The following is an 18358-nucleotide window of genomic DNA, read 5'->3' on the forward strand; positions in this document are numbered from 1 at the left end:
AGTCCCATGTTAATCCTAAAACCTCTTATTAAGCCTCGGATATTGAGTTATTACATTTATATTGTTAAGCTAACAACTTCCATTATACCCTTTTATTATAATTGTACCCTCTAACTCATATATATATATATATGCATGCTAAAAAGAAAGTCTTGGGATCATAATATCTTGTCTTATATTGTATTCATTGTAAAAGGAGATTCCACCCTTGAGGTGGATTATATTCATTGACTTCTTATCATTTTCAATGTGCATGGCTCATAACAATCTCTCAACGAGGTATTATGATGGAAAAATTAAGGAATTTCATGAAATGAAATTGTGTCAAACAACCATCAATGACTACGCAAGTTCTTAAAGATGCTAAGATATGTTCCATATATCAAATATTTCATAGTATGTACATATGCAAGGAAGGATTGGGTGGATTTCTTATGTGGGATGATCATGTGATAAGCTAGGAATCTATAAAATTGAAAATGAAGAGAATTATGTTACCCATGATTTGGAACTTGCAGACATGGTACATGCATTAACGATGTGGTGTTACTATTTGATGTGTAGGAAATTCATTTGATGGCAGACCATACTGGACTAAGACAATTGTTTGATCAACCTCACTTGAATGCTAGACACGTAAGATGGTTAGAATTCATCAGTGAATATAATTTTGAAATTATTCAAAGAGCGCGAAGAGAACAAGGTAGCAAATGCACTTAGCACAAGCATGCAAATAATACACTTAGCAGCAATCAACAATTTTCGAATCTGATTTAAAGCTCGGAATAAAAGAAGCTTTGTGTAAGGATGAATACTTTATATAAATAAAGAAAGGTTTACAACGAAAGCCATAAGAACAAAAATATGATGTTTATCTAATGACTCAAGAAGGATTGATAATCTATAAGGATAGATTGTACATCCCTTGTTCAATTGAATTAAAGAAACTCATCATGAATGAAATGCACAAGAAACCTTATTCATGACACCCAAGTTACTAGAAAATGATCACTACAACAAGTAAAATGAAAAAGAAAATTGTGGACTATATTGAAAGATGTAAAGAACGTCAATAGGTTAAAGTGGAACATAAACACCCAGTGGATTTGTTGCAACCTCTACCAATCCCTAAATGGAAATACGAGATAATCACCATGGACTTTATCACAAGCTTGTCGAAGACAATAAAACATGATACCATCATGGTTGTAATTAACAATTTGAGCAAGGTTGCTCCCTTTATCCCTATAAAGTCCACTTTCAAATCAGTGAATATTGTATAATTTTTTATGAAGGAATTTCAAATTGCATGAAATATCTACCATGATCATATATGATAGAGATCCAAAGTTCACATAAAGATTTTGGAAACTCTTGTTCTCTCCATACATTACAATGATTGTCAAATATGTCATTTCTAAGTATCTATCCTTCTATGTTTGAAACTTTCAAACTCAATGACCAAAAATATTATAGCCTTCTCAAGTAAAAACCTTTCATCCAGGGAGTTGGGACTAGAATGGAAATGGAAGTGAAAGCAAATTTGAACGACAATCACAATTTTTTTAATTCTTCCAAGTGTTGGCATGAACATTCAATTAGCATTTTAAGACTATAATTTGTTTTAAGCCTTTAGGTAGTTTCAATTTTATACTCGAGATCCATGTTTCTTTTAAGGAAATCCATCTAATATGATTGTCATCTTGAATTTTGTAATTGTCTTAGACTCAAAGATCCATATTGGCCTTTTAACTTTTATTTTCAACCCTGACAGTTGTAGTGCGCTTACAAACTTTGTAATTTGCATCTATTTATTTTTTCTTGAATTACATGCAAGGTGATGGTTAAAGGTGATTTTGTGAAGGCCTCTATACATACCTCCTCCCCTTTCATCCACACATTTGCATATTTCCCTCTTGAAGTTAATGAGTAGTCCTTTTCCCATGACAGGGCTCTTTGATGATGTCAAGACTACCTTGATGAAGCTCGAAGCTCGGCCTATACAAAGGATGGCACCCATTCTTGTGAAGAATAAGTTGGCAATCAAATGCACAGTGTTTTTAGTATTATTCTTTGGATTTGAATCAAACCATAATTACCCGTGATATATATTAAATACCTAACACTCTACCTCCCATTTTAACCTCCAACATGATGGAAAACTAGTACTGCCTAAGATCTTTATGGTAAGTGCTAACCAAGCCAACAAATTGATCAATTCCAATATGTATTGTTTTTTTTTAAGAGAGAATCAACTTGGTGATGAATCAGTAAGGGTAGGGTCATCTCTAGAGGTATGTACCAGAGAAAAAAAACAACAATTAGAGCTTTTGCAAGCATACAGAGGAGTGTTCCAAGAGCCTAAAGGGTTACCTCCTAAGAAGGAAGTGGAGCACAAGACAATTGTTTCCTAATTCCCTATTACCAAATGTTGGGTTGTATAAACAATCTATTTTGGAAGTTGACAAAGTGAAGACAATTGTAGTAACTGCTAAAGCAAGTAGTTCAACCATGCACTTCAACTTGTAGGTCACCTACCATCATACTACTCAAGAATGATGGAACTTGGTGAATGTGTACAAAGCTTTGAACAAGATCACACTCAAGAATTGATACCTCTTGTCCAATATTGATGATCTATTAGATCAACTGGAACATGTCAAGTACTTCACCAAGTTGGATTTGAATCAAGATACCACTAAGATGCATTAAAAATAAGACACTTGGAAGACAACCTTCATGACAATGCAAGGTCTATATGAATGGTTGGTCATGCCCTTTGGTTTATGTAATGCACTATCTACATTTATGTGATTGAAAAATGATGTATTGCATCCCTATTTAAATTCATTTGTAATAATGTATTTGCATGACAGAATGATTTATAGTTTTACCTAGGAGGAGCACATCTCACATTTCATGCAGATGTTAGAGATTCTAAAAGAGTATCAATTGTTGGAAAACCTCAAAAAATGTGAGTTTACTTAATGGTCATTGGTGTATTTGGGGCACATGATCAATGTAACGGAACTCATGATAGATCACACAAAGATGGATGCCATCATAAAGTGGATAGTTCCTACTAATGTCACTACATTAGGGATTGTGTTTAGACAACACAATACCCATAAAAAAATCATGCCAACGTTTTCGATGGTTGTTGCGCCACTCCACACCATAACATCCAATGATAAAGAGTTTCTAGTGGAGAAGGAATTAGTCAAAAGCTTTCACAAGTTGAAATGAAAGATCAATCAAGCACCAATGCTCACATTATGCAACTTGCAAAAGCATTTTGAAGTGGAGATAGATGTAGTTGGACATGCAATGGGAGCAATTTTGATGCAAGGAGGCAAGTCAATATGCTATCATTTTGAAATGTTGCATGAGGAATCTTAAACTACCTTACCTATGATAAGGAACTCTATGCCCTAATTCACATTGTTAAGAAGTGGAAGCACCCTATGACAGGCAAGGAAACCATCATCCGCACTTATCAGCAACCTCACATAAGGTGAGGCCTCTATCCACACCGATCACTATCTTCAAGTATTTGCATATCATTATTGAAGAAAAAAAGAGCGGAGCACAAGCCTCAAGTATTTGCATATCATAATTGAAGAAAAAAATGGGTAGAACATAACCCTTACCTTTTAGCTATTGGGAATCCCATGACACATCTTGTGTTCATTTGTGTGAATGATGTGTACATTACTTGTTCTTTCATTTTTGTATTTCAATTATTTTAATAAATATAAGTAATAAGCTAGTTATAATTAATCTGGGATCTAAGAAAATAAATTGCATAACCTAAACTTACAAAATATTATGATAAATGTTGTGATGAATTGTTTTATTGGAGTATCCACAGCAATTTACATAGTTAATCTCTATTGTTTTGCTCTTTCCATCACTGTAAACTTAGATTTACAGCATGCTTATCTGTTTAATTTGTTTTTATACTGTCATTTTGACAACATTTAAAATACATAAATACACAACACATTAACAATGCTTTGTTTATTTTATTTTACATTTCAAGTAAGCTGCAAGGTTTATTTGTCCAATCATTCTCCTAACTCCTTTCACAAAACTGGTCTTCTTGAGAAACACACAATAGAACGACCTTGCAAGCTTTAAACTCAGGTACCAATTCCACCTAGGCTCTCGCTTAATGTATAAGAGCAATCCACCGGTTATATGATATTGATAATCAACAGTGGTTTGGATCACTGATCTCCAAGAACTGGGCTTGTTCCCAACAACACCAATTGTTGTCACCCCTTATTATTATTAATAAGGGCAAGCTTGGTTCAACACTAAAGTTGAATGTTTTGGCAACAATGGGCAGTACCTCTGGCATTGCATCAAGTTTTCCCTAAATGGTATTCAAGGTTGATGTTTTCTAGTGCAGATTTGAGAGATGACACCCTAGGAAGGGAGCATGAAAGGTTGATGCTTTCTAGTGCATTTTTGCAAGCTTGGCTCAACACTAAAGTTGAATGTTTTGGTGACAATGGACATTACCTCTGGCATTGCATCAAGTTTTCCCTAAATGGTATTGAAGGTTGATGTTTTCTAGTGTAGATTTGAGGGATGACACCCTATGAAGGGAACATGGAAGGTTGATGCTTTCTAGTGCATATTTGAGCGATGACTCCCTAGGAAGGGGGCATAGAAAAACATGTTAGAGGTTCTTTCCCCATCTCAACAGTGCAAAAGTTTACCTCCAGAATTCCTTTTTCATAAGGACCACATCTGTATTGTAACATTGGATTCAACTATGGGAAATTCCCCTCGGCTGTCTCTTGAAACCTTTGCCCCAATCAAGCACTAGCTTTTCTTGTAGTTGTTTCAGAATTCTAGTTCACTTGTCATTATGTATTATGAACGGAAACCCATTTCAGTGGCATGGATGGTAGATTCCTCCCAGTCTCCTCTATCATTTCTTGGATCTCTAGAAACTATCGGCAAGTGTTTTGAAAGCTTTTGCTCCCCTGTTAGAGAAATTCCCAACTTTCCTTCACGGGGCTGCCATCTTTCAAGAAGCTACTCTTAGAAACAAGACTGCAAGCCTTCTATCTTAAAACAATTTGCATGCCATTGTCACTTTCTCATTTCTGTGTGATCTTTAGTGTTTATATCTGTTTGCATATCTCCTTTTGTGTATATTATTGGACCCGTCCTTTGTAGACTGGTATAGCTCTCACCCTGTATCTCTCAAGGGAAAGCCAGTGAATTGTGGTTTTCAGTGCTAGGATTCATTTCAAGGAAGATCTGGTTGAAAACAAATGATTTAATATTTAACGGTAAAGACATCAATATTGCTTGAATAAAAAACTCCAGCAAAGGAAGCCTTCAATCTGAATGACACAGAAAAGCACGTTGTAAAGTTGCAATCTGCTGGAGGGTTCTTCATCACAGCCTCTATTCATTCTCGAGCTCAATATTTTTCCATTTAGATTGCCCTGAAGAAAATATTGATTCCTGGAGAAAATATCAGAACAAGTACATTCTGCAATCATATGGCACCACCAAAGAAAATCCAGATTCTGCAGGAGCAGGAGGTATAATATTCATTCTGGAGGACACATAAGTTGAAAATACTCCTGCAACATAGAGAACTCTACTAACATGGTAGAAGCTCTAACAATGCTTTAAGGGTTGAAAATTTGAAATCTTATCTGAGTTGACAGAGGACAAAATAACGAAGGTTAGGGACTCTTAGGTTGTAATTGCAGCTCTGAATGGGGATCATAGCATCAAACCTCTTCATCATAATATGATTATCAAACAAAGTATTCATCTCTTAAATTCATTCATGGAAAAGAAAATTCTGCATGTTTACAGGAAACACAATGCTATGGCAGATAACAAGACAAACAAAGCCATAGCATACTGGAAGTATCCCTGTGAAAACTGGAAGTATCCCTGTCAATTTGGTCTAGCTTAGGATGGTTTGGAGGAGAAATGTTATTGTCCCCACCCAGGTTCAATTCACGCTTGTAACATGTGCAGTTTTCACGAGCAAGCTGTTGATTGAGGCTCTCTGCAACCCAATTGTTGTTTGGGGCAAGCAAGGTACTAGCAATCTCATTCTCACTTACAGGCTTGAGAGTGCGGTGATTTGTACTCTAAGGAAAAGAAAATGAAGGATTCTTCAAAATGCCGAATCAATATGGCTCTGAAACTTTAACTCATCCCCCCATCCATTGAGATGATATCTCCTGATACCAAAACTATCTGCTGCAAGAACACACAGATTGGCTGCAGAAACAAGTCAGCAATCTTAAATCTACAGTGCTCCCAATATACCAGAATCACAAGAGATGAAAGGTGTACAAGGGGGACCACCTTATCCTATGAAATGTCACGTCCTGACCCTGTCAAACAATGGCAACTTATACTCAGGAGCATTAGAGCCAACATCCTCTCTGCGCTAAAATGAACAGGTCAACAAAGCACCATGGGAAAAGGAATTTGTTATGCCATTACATACTCTCTGTACTAGGGTTCGTTTTGTGCTAGTGACCTCTGCTCTTGTCTTCTGCAGTGTTTAGTATCGGAATATGTTATGATTACAATCTAGTTTAGAAAACCTAGAATATGGCAACTTATATTCAGGAGTATTAGAGCCAAGATCCTCCCTGAGCTAGAATGGACAGTTGCAGATTCAGTCTAAAGAATCTTTGATAGTAATATCCTCAGCTGGTATTTTGTTTATAATTGATAGGAACATTAAAGGTAGGCATCAAATTGATAAGTCAGGTTACAATCCAATTACCAAAAAAGCCGCTCAGACAACGTCAATGTAAATCACCAGTTTCGAAAGCAATATAGGACTTTCTTTTGTTATAAACAAAGGCTCTGCAACTTGTTTAGTATATATCCATGTATAATAATACATCATAAGGAGTTACATTTATGGCTCATACACAGTTAAATGTTTTACACGGCCATTACAAACAAAATTTTGATTTCCATGAAGGAAGAATTGAAGCAACTAACCATACAGCCCAGAAGCTAAGGATGTCCAATTAAAAAATAAAATATAACCTTAAAGACAGGAACAGCCAGCCATAGCCCAAAATATATAGACATAACCACCAAAAAGAACAAATTCTAACCTTAAAAAATATATCACAAAATCTTGAGCAATCCAGATCTGAGGATTCAATGCTCTCAGCAATAAGTTCCTGCAAAAGATAAAGCCATCTAGTGTGGGTTACAATTTGCTATCAGTTTTAGTTTCATTGACATGGCATCGTTGTATGTCATTTTCGTTAACAAAGCTTTTTTTATTTGATTACGATTTGCAAATAGCTTAGAGTTTTGTAGGAAGTGGAAAGTAAAGCATTGCAAATTTGTAAAGTTACAAGTTCAACAACATACCAAGTCGTTCTCATGCTCGACGTGGATTTTAAACAATGCATTAAATCCATCCATTGCTGCGGAATATTTGCCTAACATGGATAGGTTCGTTTTCTTTCTGTTTACCATGCAATAAATTTAAAACAAGAAAACCATAACACTAGACGAAATAACATAGAAGGGGAGATAGGGTGGAAATACGATGGCGATTTTGAAGAGCAATAATAACATGGAAGGGGAGATAGGGTGGGAATACGATGGCGATTCTGAAGAGCGATAATAACAATGAAGGGGAGATAGGGTGGGAATACGATGGCGATTCTGAAGAGCGTAGGGTTTCTGGTGTCTGCAGAGATCTGTCAAGTGCTGCCGCCAAACGCAAGCTTGCTTTTGACAGCAATGGCAAGCTCTGGTGTGGGCGGAAGTGACCAAGAAGTGGTTTTTCAACTTTGCATGAGGTGATCTGCATGAGATGTAGGAGATTTGTGATCTGGGTTATTGTGGCAAGGACGTGGCTTGTTTTTGACAGCGACGGTAAGATCTGGTGTGGGCTGGAGCGATCAAGCGAGAGTATTTTGGCTGAGCATGTTGTGATCTGCGTGAACCATAACAGATCTGTGATCTGGGTCTTCGCAGAGCAGATGTGGTGGCCGCATACTCTTGGTAGACCATCAGATTTGGCAACTGTTTCAGGCCTCGCTCGACCGGGATTAGATTTTATGGAGGTGTCGGGGCTGATACTTGAGGGAGATTCATCTGCAAGGAGATCAGGCCCACTACCCTTACCGAGATTTCAAAGTCAATCGGAAGCCATAGATTGGCCTCATCATGCGCAGCAAGGGGTTCTGCTAATATGCAAATCGTAAACCCCGATTGGTTGGAACGTGATCTCAAGGTTAAGGGCCTCCATGTATTGTCTATCCAACCAGATCTGTGATTTGGTCAGTCTTTGCTAGATACGGACAAGAGAAGATTGAGACGGAAAAAATTCAGATCTTCATAAAAAAATTCAATGGGAAGACTTTCGTCTGCTAGATCTGGGGTTTGGATCTAGCGGAAAATTTGCAGCAGACTATTCATAACAATATGGGTATATACCAGCAACGTTCCAAGTTTTGGTATGTGAAGGAAAAGTGCTCGAGGATTCCCTATAGCTGAAAATTTAAGGTGTGGCAAGAGATTCTACCATAACATTAAATCTATGATTCCAGGATGGAGCTACAAGCTTCAGAAACCCCAATACAAATTTTGGAAACCCTAACGGTCCAGTGCCTTTTCAGGATGTCAAGAAAGGGAAGACTACCGTTCCAGCTGATCAAAACCAAAATCTGCCAAGACCATACATAGCCGAGCAAATGGACAAGGTACCTGCTATGGATGTAAAAACACTAGAGGTAAAATTGTATTTTGCTAATCTCCAAACTAATGCATTAATATGTAGGTTTAAAGGTTTTTGGCCGAGACCTGAAGAACCATATCAGTTGGTGTTTTCTTCCTGGACACCAAATTGTGATCTCTACCTATGCTCTAAAGGGTTCTTCATAGTACAATTTGTCACACAGCAAGATATGGAAAAAGTTCTAAATGATGGGCCATGGTTTTGGGATCAAGTTGGGCTTTTCATTACCCCATGGTTCCCAGAATTTGATGCTACAAGTATGGTGGTAACAATTATGCCGATATAGGTGAGGTTACCAAAACTCCCTCTTCCATTTTGGCATATTCAGGCTCTGGAGGATATCGGAAATACACAAGGTAATTCAAAAACATGGACATTAAACAAAACAACAAAATGTATCTTCACATTTACCAGAATATGTGTTGAGATAAACCTTAGCAAAGGTCTACCTAATCATATTCTTTTGAAACATGAAAACCTTCAGTGGACACAAGTTTCGGATTATGAGAACATGGCATTCATATGTCGATCCTGTTTTCAAACAAGACACCTGTAGAACACCCGCCCACTAGCAAAAAAGGCCCCAAAAAAAAGGAGGCAAGCTTCTAAGCCAAAGGGTTGGAAGTTTCCTTACACTTCTGAAGACGAAGAAGAAGAGCCCATGGAACATAACCCAAATTCAGATGCACAGACACACCCTAGCAGTCAAGCAAATAGAGGAGCAGGGGACCAATCAAGAACAGTCGTTCAACACCAGAAGGGTACTGAATTAGTAGAGATTATCGTTGTAGAGCAGCAAAAAGTGGAAACACCCACCAAAAAAGGAATGTGTGGGGCATAAAAAGATATGATGTATCTGAGAGCTTGGATTCAAACAAAGAAGTCCCCCTTTGATGGCAGCTGACGACATGTTGGATTCGTAGCTATGGTTGGTCTTCATATTGATGTACTTGCATTTATCAAAAGAACAAAATTTAATTTTTTGAATATTGGTTTTCGACTCCTAAGTGTTCGAGTCGTCCCTCTCTCTCCTACAATTCGGCTTAGCTCGAGTTGGCACCCATTCGACCTTACGATTGGCTATAAATAGAGGTTTCTCCATCCTCCTCAACAAGCACCCGTCTAAGCACATAACCAAGATACTTTATGGGCATACAAAGGAAGCTAAGGAGCAAACCAAAGCTTGGAAGAAGAACTTATCTCTGTGATTCATCTATGTTAAAATAAAGACAAAAAAAAATGTGATTCGTACCCTAAGGTGAAGTCCAAGGTTTGTGGCTCATACCTGTAATAAAGGTCTGAATGTTGTGGCATGTAACATGAGAAAGAAGGCCGAAGACTGAAGGTTATATCTGTGATAGAGGTCCAAACTCATATCTGTGTTAGAGGTCCAAATTTTAAGTTATGTGACCCGAGCAAGGAGGCCGAAGACTGAAATTTGCATCTGTAACAGAGGTTCAAACTTCTGCGGTCTGCACTTGTGACAGAAGGCCAAAATTTCTAAGTTACATATATGTGGAGAAGAGAGTTAAGTCTTCTATGTAATCTTTGTGCTTGCAATCTATTTGAAGAGGGCTTGTTGCCACACAATCTAGCAGCGCCCTAGGAGGGGACCCTATGGGACAACTACAAGACCAACTGACAACGATGGAACAAACCTATTGTCACATCAATCAATGTCCCCTGCTCTTTACGGATTTTCACAGATGAGAGGAGTCCCAGTATAAAGGAAATCACTTGTAATGGTAGTGTCAGTAACTAGGTATGAAGTAATTCCAAAGGACCATTCAGGGAGAGACACAATATAAGGCACAATGCTTCAAGGAAGCTAAAGGCTCTCCAAGAAAGACCTAGGATGGAGACCAAGACCTAGGGCTTGAAATTTGCAATGATGATAAGTATGCCTAGAGTCAAGGCTCCAAAGGAGAAATAGGACCTCTCAAGAAGTTTTGCAAGATGATGTGACACCTTAAATAAGCTTTTCGCTTTCCTTGAGAGACCTAGTAAGGGTTTACACTAGAACTAGGGTTTTATGGATAAACGTGGGAAGAAATTCCTCCAAGGTTTTCTCTAGGTCAAGGTAAGAGGGATGAGAGGGTGAATCAATTTAGTACATTCATGGACGACTTTTACCAATTGATAGAAACTTGACTAAACTGAGGGGGGGGTGAATCAGTTTAGTACATTCATGGACAACTTTTTCTTTTCTTCTTAATGTTTATCTAAACTATTTAGTGAGCAGTTTAACACCATATAAAATGCAGATTTAATATATGAACAATATGTAATTTGTGAACCATAACATAACAGCTTTCATGGTAACATAGAATCAACACACAAAATCATCACATATGAACACCAGATATAAGTGGAAACCCATAAAGGGAGAAAACCACGACTTTGTTATTATTGTGATGCAAAGGCAAGCTCCTACTCCCTTATTACATCTTATTTTTTGTAGGCTCTAACCTACAAGAGGCTACTACCTCAATTTTTCTACAAGCTACAACATGCAAGGAAGCTCCAACTCCCATAAGTTTTATGCAGGCTACAACCCACAAGAGGCTCCTACCTCAACAAGCTCCAACCTGTTATTTATCAAGCTACAACTTGAAAGGAAACTACAATCCCCAAATACAAACAAGAAACAACAATGTGCTGGTTACCTGGTCTATAAATCTGCATACCTCTAACTCAGTTCCCGCTTCTTCTTTTTCTCAAATCAGTCTACTTCACATCAGCTCTATATATGTTGCCATGTGATTAATGAAGAGCACCTCAATCAGCTCTCACATTCTCTAATTCTCTAACCATTCATCCTTCTAACCTCACACCATTTTATAAATGGACTTTGATGGCTATTAGTATTCCACACACACGAATCTAAAATGACAAAACTTGTCTCTTTGCATTCCAAGGGTGTCTCTTCAATTCCAAAATTGTTTCAACTCTTGAATATTAGAATACAAAAATGAATTTCACCACATCTAAATGACATGCATTCACATTCTTCATGCCAATAGAATAAATTTCAACATATTCAAATAACATCCATTAATATAGTCCACCCTTGAATATTACAACAACCAAAGTCCTAATTAGCTTTTAATGGACTTTATACATAAAACATATGCAAGAATTCTGCACACATTTGCCTTTGCCATAGTCTTGCATCACAATATAGTTCATGCCTTTGCCTTGCATCACAAGAGTGCTCATGCCTCTGCCTTTGCCTAGCATCACAACAATCTCCTCAAACAAACCAGTCTTCAAATCAGCCTTACACAAAACATATGCAAGCATCAACATCATCACAAAATATATTCAAACTATAATAAGCATAACTCAATGCACCTCTTTACACAATTGTGCATGCACCAACTGTGCCATGATATTTGTTGCTCCTTTGTTCCAAGCCATCACCTGTTTGCCTTGCTGCTCCAGTTGTTCCAAGCCATCACCTGTTTGCCTTGCTGCTCCTGTTGTTGTTCCTTCGCCATCACCCTTTGCATCACATGTTTGTATTACATTCTCATCAAGCATCAACAACATGCAACATAACCTCTTGTTGTCAAACATCACTGCAACATACCTTGCTGCACCTTTGCCTTTACTGCTCTTTTGTTGCTCCTTTTCCATCACATCTTTTGTTGCTCCTTTGCCATCACATATTCACTGCTCTTTTGTTGTTTCTTTGCCTTGATCACAAGCATACATGTTTGTTGTTGCTCCTTTTCCATCAATGACAACAATGCCATCAGAGGGTCTCTTAAGATGTATTCCACCGAATACTGAACTCATATGACCCTCAAGAAGGCCACCTTATCCAAGGAAAACTAACTGGGTTCCCCTTCCAAGGCACACCTAGGGCACAAAAATTTATGGAGAATTCACTGTGAGAATCCCACCAAAATTTGAAGTTCACAAGAGGAAACACTAAGGAAGAGTTCTATCCGAGGGAAATCTCAAAACTCCTCCTCTAATGGATTTCGTTTGGTGCCCTGGCCAGTATTTTTGGAGAGAAGAAAAGAGAGGGAAGGAAAAGTTGATCGCCATTTTTTCTTGGACTAGTGCCTAATCCTTGGGCTATGGAGTCTATGATGATTTAAGATTTTGCCAAAATCGTCTTCAAGGAGGGTAAAGAATGATGCCCTAGCAACCACTCTTTAACAATTACCTACTCAATATCTAAGGCTTTTCATGGAAGAAGAACAAAATCCCATCCACTAGGAACATTCTTCTATTGTCATGCAATGAGTAACATGTGTAATTGCCAACCAAATAACCTTTTTGCAATGATATTCAAAAAATTAGGGCATACAAAAGCACTAGCTAGTTGCAACAATTCCACACATTTGACATTATTTCAAGAAAAATCTTCAACAAAATAGCACTTACAAGATGACAATGAGATATATCCAACCATAGAAGAAGTAGCTACAAGAGAGATCAAAATTTTTAGTTTCCAAAGATATTGAAATGCATCAAAGATCTCCACTAGCATCCAAGAGAAAAGTGTGAAATTCTTGTACAAGAGAAAAGATCCAAGTGATGATGATGAAAGCTAGTTCTATTTATATGAGACCTTTAAAGGTCAAATTTTTCTTCTAAAGCCCATAACATTATTTTAATGTGCAAAAATAGGGCCTTGATGACAAGCCCACCAAGTAGCTCAAAAATTATGAATAAACCATCCAATAATAGGCCGAAATGATGACATCATGATGAAATGAGGTCATTGGAAGGCCACGTTGAGTCCTCAAAGTGCCAAAATGAGAGAGAGAGCTCCATAAATGATGCACAAGGGGATGACCCCTTGATGTCCATGTAAGTCATCATGTGGTGTTCCAAAATGGCTCCGGGGCACAAAGATTGGTCTCATGGGTCTCCTAGTGAAAGATAAAACAATAAACTGCTCCAAATGAGGGCACTGATGATGGTGCTTGCCCTCCCATGTCTCAAGGGTGAGACAAACCTCCTTTGGGACTTGGATCAACAGCCAAACCATGTGTACATTGCTAAGCTAGCTAGGGGCAGTGTTGGTCCAAGTGCATCATCTCGCAAATAATGCGGGGCAATGAAAAACCTGTTGAAAGTGCTAAGGGTGCCCATGGGATAAAATAATGCTTTATCACATGATGGAGTCCCATGGTTCTCAACATGATCCTCTAGTGGGCTTGGGCCCTAGTTAAGTTGCCCAGCCCATGACGAAACCCCTTGCCAATTACGTATAAGATCCAATGTCTTTCCTCACCATCAGGTACAATAATTCATTAGTGCTTCTAGGTGAATCAAGCTTGTAAATCAAGGGCACAAATGAGACTTCATAATGGGCTTCCCTTCCAAATTTGGGGCTTTGAGCATATAATAATGTTACCTCCCTAGGTAGGAGTGGCTAATAAACAACCTTATTAGGTGTTCCCAACCCCTAAAGGGAAAGACATGTCCAAGGTACATCCTTCAAGTGATAGGGGTCATGTGGATAATGATGAGGTGGATTGGGACACAGGGGTCTCAAGGCCAAATGCCATGGGTTCAAGGGTGGTAATGATGAGGGATGTCCACATATTTGGGTGTATAGATGTAGGAGGGAGCAATCATGGTACATGAGTTACCTTGGCCTTTGTTTTTCCACCCTTCTTCATTTGCCTTTTGCCTTTTCTTGATTTTTCTTTATTATAATTGCTCAAGCCTCCAAGAGATAAGCAAGTTGTGTATGATGTAAGCAGTGATTACCCGCTTAAGGTAGGGCAGTTCATCACCCACCAGGAGTTGGGACGTGCATGGGTTCCTTAATGATGTGGGGGCACTAATGGGGCCCTAAGAACCAGGATGATAGCCATAATGAAGGGGTAGAGCTCATGTTTGGCTTTTTCCCACATGTTAATATAATGTCCCGACCATCTTTTACATTTTATGATATTATTTTCTTTTGTATGTGGCCATATATGATTTTAATATACTTTTTTTTCTAACTACATCAACCTCCAAGGCAATGTTCCAAGCTCAACCCAGACATGTCGACAAGGGGAGAGGAAGTACCAAAGCCTTGTGGACCCAACGGTCATCTAGACCAAGAGAGGGAATATGATGAAATAGGGCATGTAATGTGTAGAGGGGAGTGAAAAATATGAAACGGAAAAATGAGACTGTGCTACCAAAATCAAGGTTTCCCAAGTAATTCCCATCTTGAAGCTATAAGCCAAGAGGGGAGATCCCACAGGACTAGGGTTGAGGATCAATCCCCATTTAAGGTGAGGGAACAAGACTATAGTCGAAACCCTCCCTTTTTCCAAGTCACCCAATAATCCATACCCAAAGTGCCCAAGGAAAAACAAGCATAAGCACCCAATTACACAATGAAAGGCATATCTTTAGGATTGGATGGACCACCTTCAAACATACACTCTCAACAGATGGGCAAGGGGACATATGACTGGCTCAGGGAAAGGATATCAACTGGCACAACATATTGGCTACACTGGTGGTTGTCAGGGGTTGTTGGCTGTCGGCTAAAGAAAAATCTAGGAGAAAAAAATCTCCTATGGGGTCACCCACTAGTGGTGGGTAACAAGGCTGACTTGGACACTTGTTGAAGTTGGTTAATTTGTCCATAACTTGACTTTGATATCTCTTGTTGGAATGATTCTCTAAGGAAAGAAGATTGTTGGGTTTTCCCCTTGTGGGTTTTTGTTGGAAAATTGGGAGGCCTGTAATTTAATTTAGAATTCCCTTTCATAGTTAGGTTCTTGTGAAATCTGTTAACTTCTTTAATTAATCTTTATCATGATTCTTTCATCAAATAATTACCATAACATGAATATGAAGATCACAGAAACAAAAGAATACAAGATATATGCCCAGAGAAAAACCCCTCCAAGGGGAAAAACCCAGAAAATTCTCCTCTTATAGAATCAAATCAAATGAGATATCCAAGACCCATAACCATAGAAAAACTTCTACCTCTAGATTCCAAGTCAAGCCTTCTATCTTTCCAGCACATCCATCAGTAAGAAACCAGCAACAAGAGATGTAGCAAGGCAGATCTTCCACAAACCCTAGCTCAAGAAGAACTTTCTTTCAAACTTCGGCCCTCCACTTCTTCTTTGTCCTTTCTACGATATTTCAAACCACAAATCATCAAGTGTGTGTCCAAACGAGCTCCATCTTCACCCTATTTATACAGTTCAGAGGTGGTGCGAATAGACACGTCCATTGGGCAGGGACAACTTGACATGTAGGCTGATTTAGCACCTAGAGGGGTTTCTAACCCAAAATTACATATTTAATAATTCTTTTTCTTTTTCTTTTACAATAGGTCCAAATAGGACTTTGACTAAGAAACCTAGAAGCATGATGAACATGCTTTTCTAGAAAAATAATAATATTTTTTTTCTTTTTCTTTTCTTTTGCTTTTTTACATAAAATACATAATGGTAGAAATTGTGAAGAACAAAACTAGTTACATTCTCCAACATTCCTTCTTAACTAGGGATGTATTCATAATTGTACACCTAGTACAAGCATATTCTCAAACTGAAATACTCTTAAGAAGAGTTAGATTGATAAGCCATCTTTAAGCATCAACATCATAACCAGCGTTGTGAACATAGTCAGGCCTTGAACTGACAAGCTCTATTTGCATCAAAGCATATAACATTGGGAGGCTTTACGTGAGACACCACCTAAGTCAGAGGACACGTCCCTCAAGGTCTCATGTCCCGTATTTCACGTGTCGGACACGAAACCGCCGTAAAACGTGTCAAAAACGTTTTTCTTCGTGTCCTCCAATCGAGACACGTGTTTTGGACGTGTCGAAAACGTGCCCTAACGTTTTTTGTTCTTAGGACACGTGTCCCATGAAAAGTGACATTTAAAACCTACAACATGGTTTATTTTTGGGTTTTTTTGTCATTGTTCGCCACTGAAGTTGAGTTTGCTCATCGCTAGAATCCAATTTGTTGTGCAGTGTGAGTAATTCCATCAGATTCAAGTGCAATGCTCACAACTTCACATCGACCTGGACATGGAGATGTAGGAGACGAGCGTTCGCATGCTTTGCTAAGAGTTTGGAGCACTTAAATTTCTTGTAAGTTGTGTTATAGCCTACGGAACTTAACTTAATTATACACGAGTGACCACGTATAGATCGTGTGTTGAAATAAAAATCCCAGCTCCCCGTCATGTGCTCATTGCTCACTACACCTTCGAGGTCTAAAGGGAGGGAAAGCTCGATTAACGCTCTGGTCAACAATGAAGTTTGAACACATATAAATTTATAGTTCATAAACTACCTTATGTGAAGTTTGAACATGATCAAACTTGTTTGAAGTTAATAACAAAAATTATAACATGAACAATGAACATTGAACTGTGAACATCATTGATGTAGTAAATTAATAAACTAACTAGTAAATTACTAAATACGAAATACTAAATAGTGTATACTAAGTACTAAATAGATATCATCATGATTCATATCTATATGGATCAAGCACTATATTTCAGTATTTTTTAATATATATATATATATATACATATATATAAAACGTGTCCCTCGTGTCATGTTTCCCGGGTCGCTGCGTTTCATGTCGAATACTCATATTTACGTGTCCTCCGTGTCTCGTGTCCTCGTGTCATGTGACTTAGGACGCCACACTACCTCTTAAGGCACATACCCCATCCAAATGTTCACTAGGTATGTCCTTTAAGGACTATTCTTATCTTAGATTACCCATCCTCAAAGAATTTCAGTCCTCTTCGACCACTCTTATCTTGGATGCATATCCAATGCTCAGAGAGTGTCGGTCTACATCCTATCTTGGATTCTTTATCCTCGAAGAGTATCAATATTAGATGCTTATCCAATCCTCCAAACCCCACTCTCCCCCCATGGCCTTCACTAGATGTACGGTTGTTAGTCCTAGCCTAATGCATGACACATGAAGAAGAGAATATGATGTCCATCTCAGAGGAGATCCTCATTCCCTCTTGATCAGGGAATAGATCCTTGCTCCCTTTCAAACATTTAAGGAGACTTTTTACTCCCTCTTAAGCATAAAGGAGATTCCTTACTTCCTTTTAATCGGGAAGTCATGACCACAAGTTCTTTTAGCGTGTCTTCATCAGTATATCAGCTACTAGTTCTTCATTGAGATATTTAGGTAGTCGCATGGTTCCTCCTTTTTTTCGCGTCTCATAAAATGGAGCTTTCATTTTCCTGGAACCAAACTGTGACGAGATTTGGGCCATCAACCTTTCATATCACTTTCCTTTGTCAACAAAGGCATTATATTGAGACAATTCAAGTAGAGTTGGGCATAGCTTCTTCTCATCATGAAAGTGATCTTCATCATCATATGAACATCAAGTTATCTTTTTGTACTACTACCTTTCCACCCCAAGATGATATAGACATCTTGACCACATAATCTTCCAAGGATTACCAAATTCATCCACTCAATCCATGTATTCATTGAATTGAGTTCAAAACAAACAATTGTAGATACACTTGCCTCAACTACCATTATGTATTTATGCAACATTCTTCCAAGTAGCAAAACCATATACCAACCAGATAACCAATAC

The sequence above is a fragment of the Pinus tabuliformis genome, chromosome 4_2 (genome assembly GCF_031772625.1).
Source record: "Pinus tabuliformis cultivar Carrire ecotype Pingquan chromosome 4_2, CPIR1, whole genome shotgun sequence".
In the NCBI taxonomy this organism is placed as follows: domain Eukaryota; kingdom Viridiplantae; phylum Streptophyta; class Pinopsida; order Pinales; family Pinaceae; genus Pinus; species Pinus tabuliformis.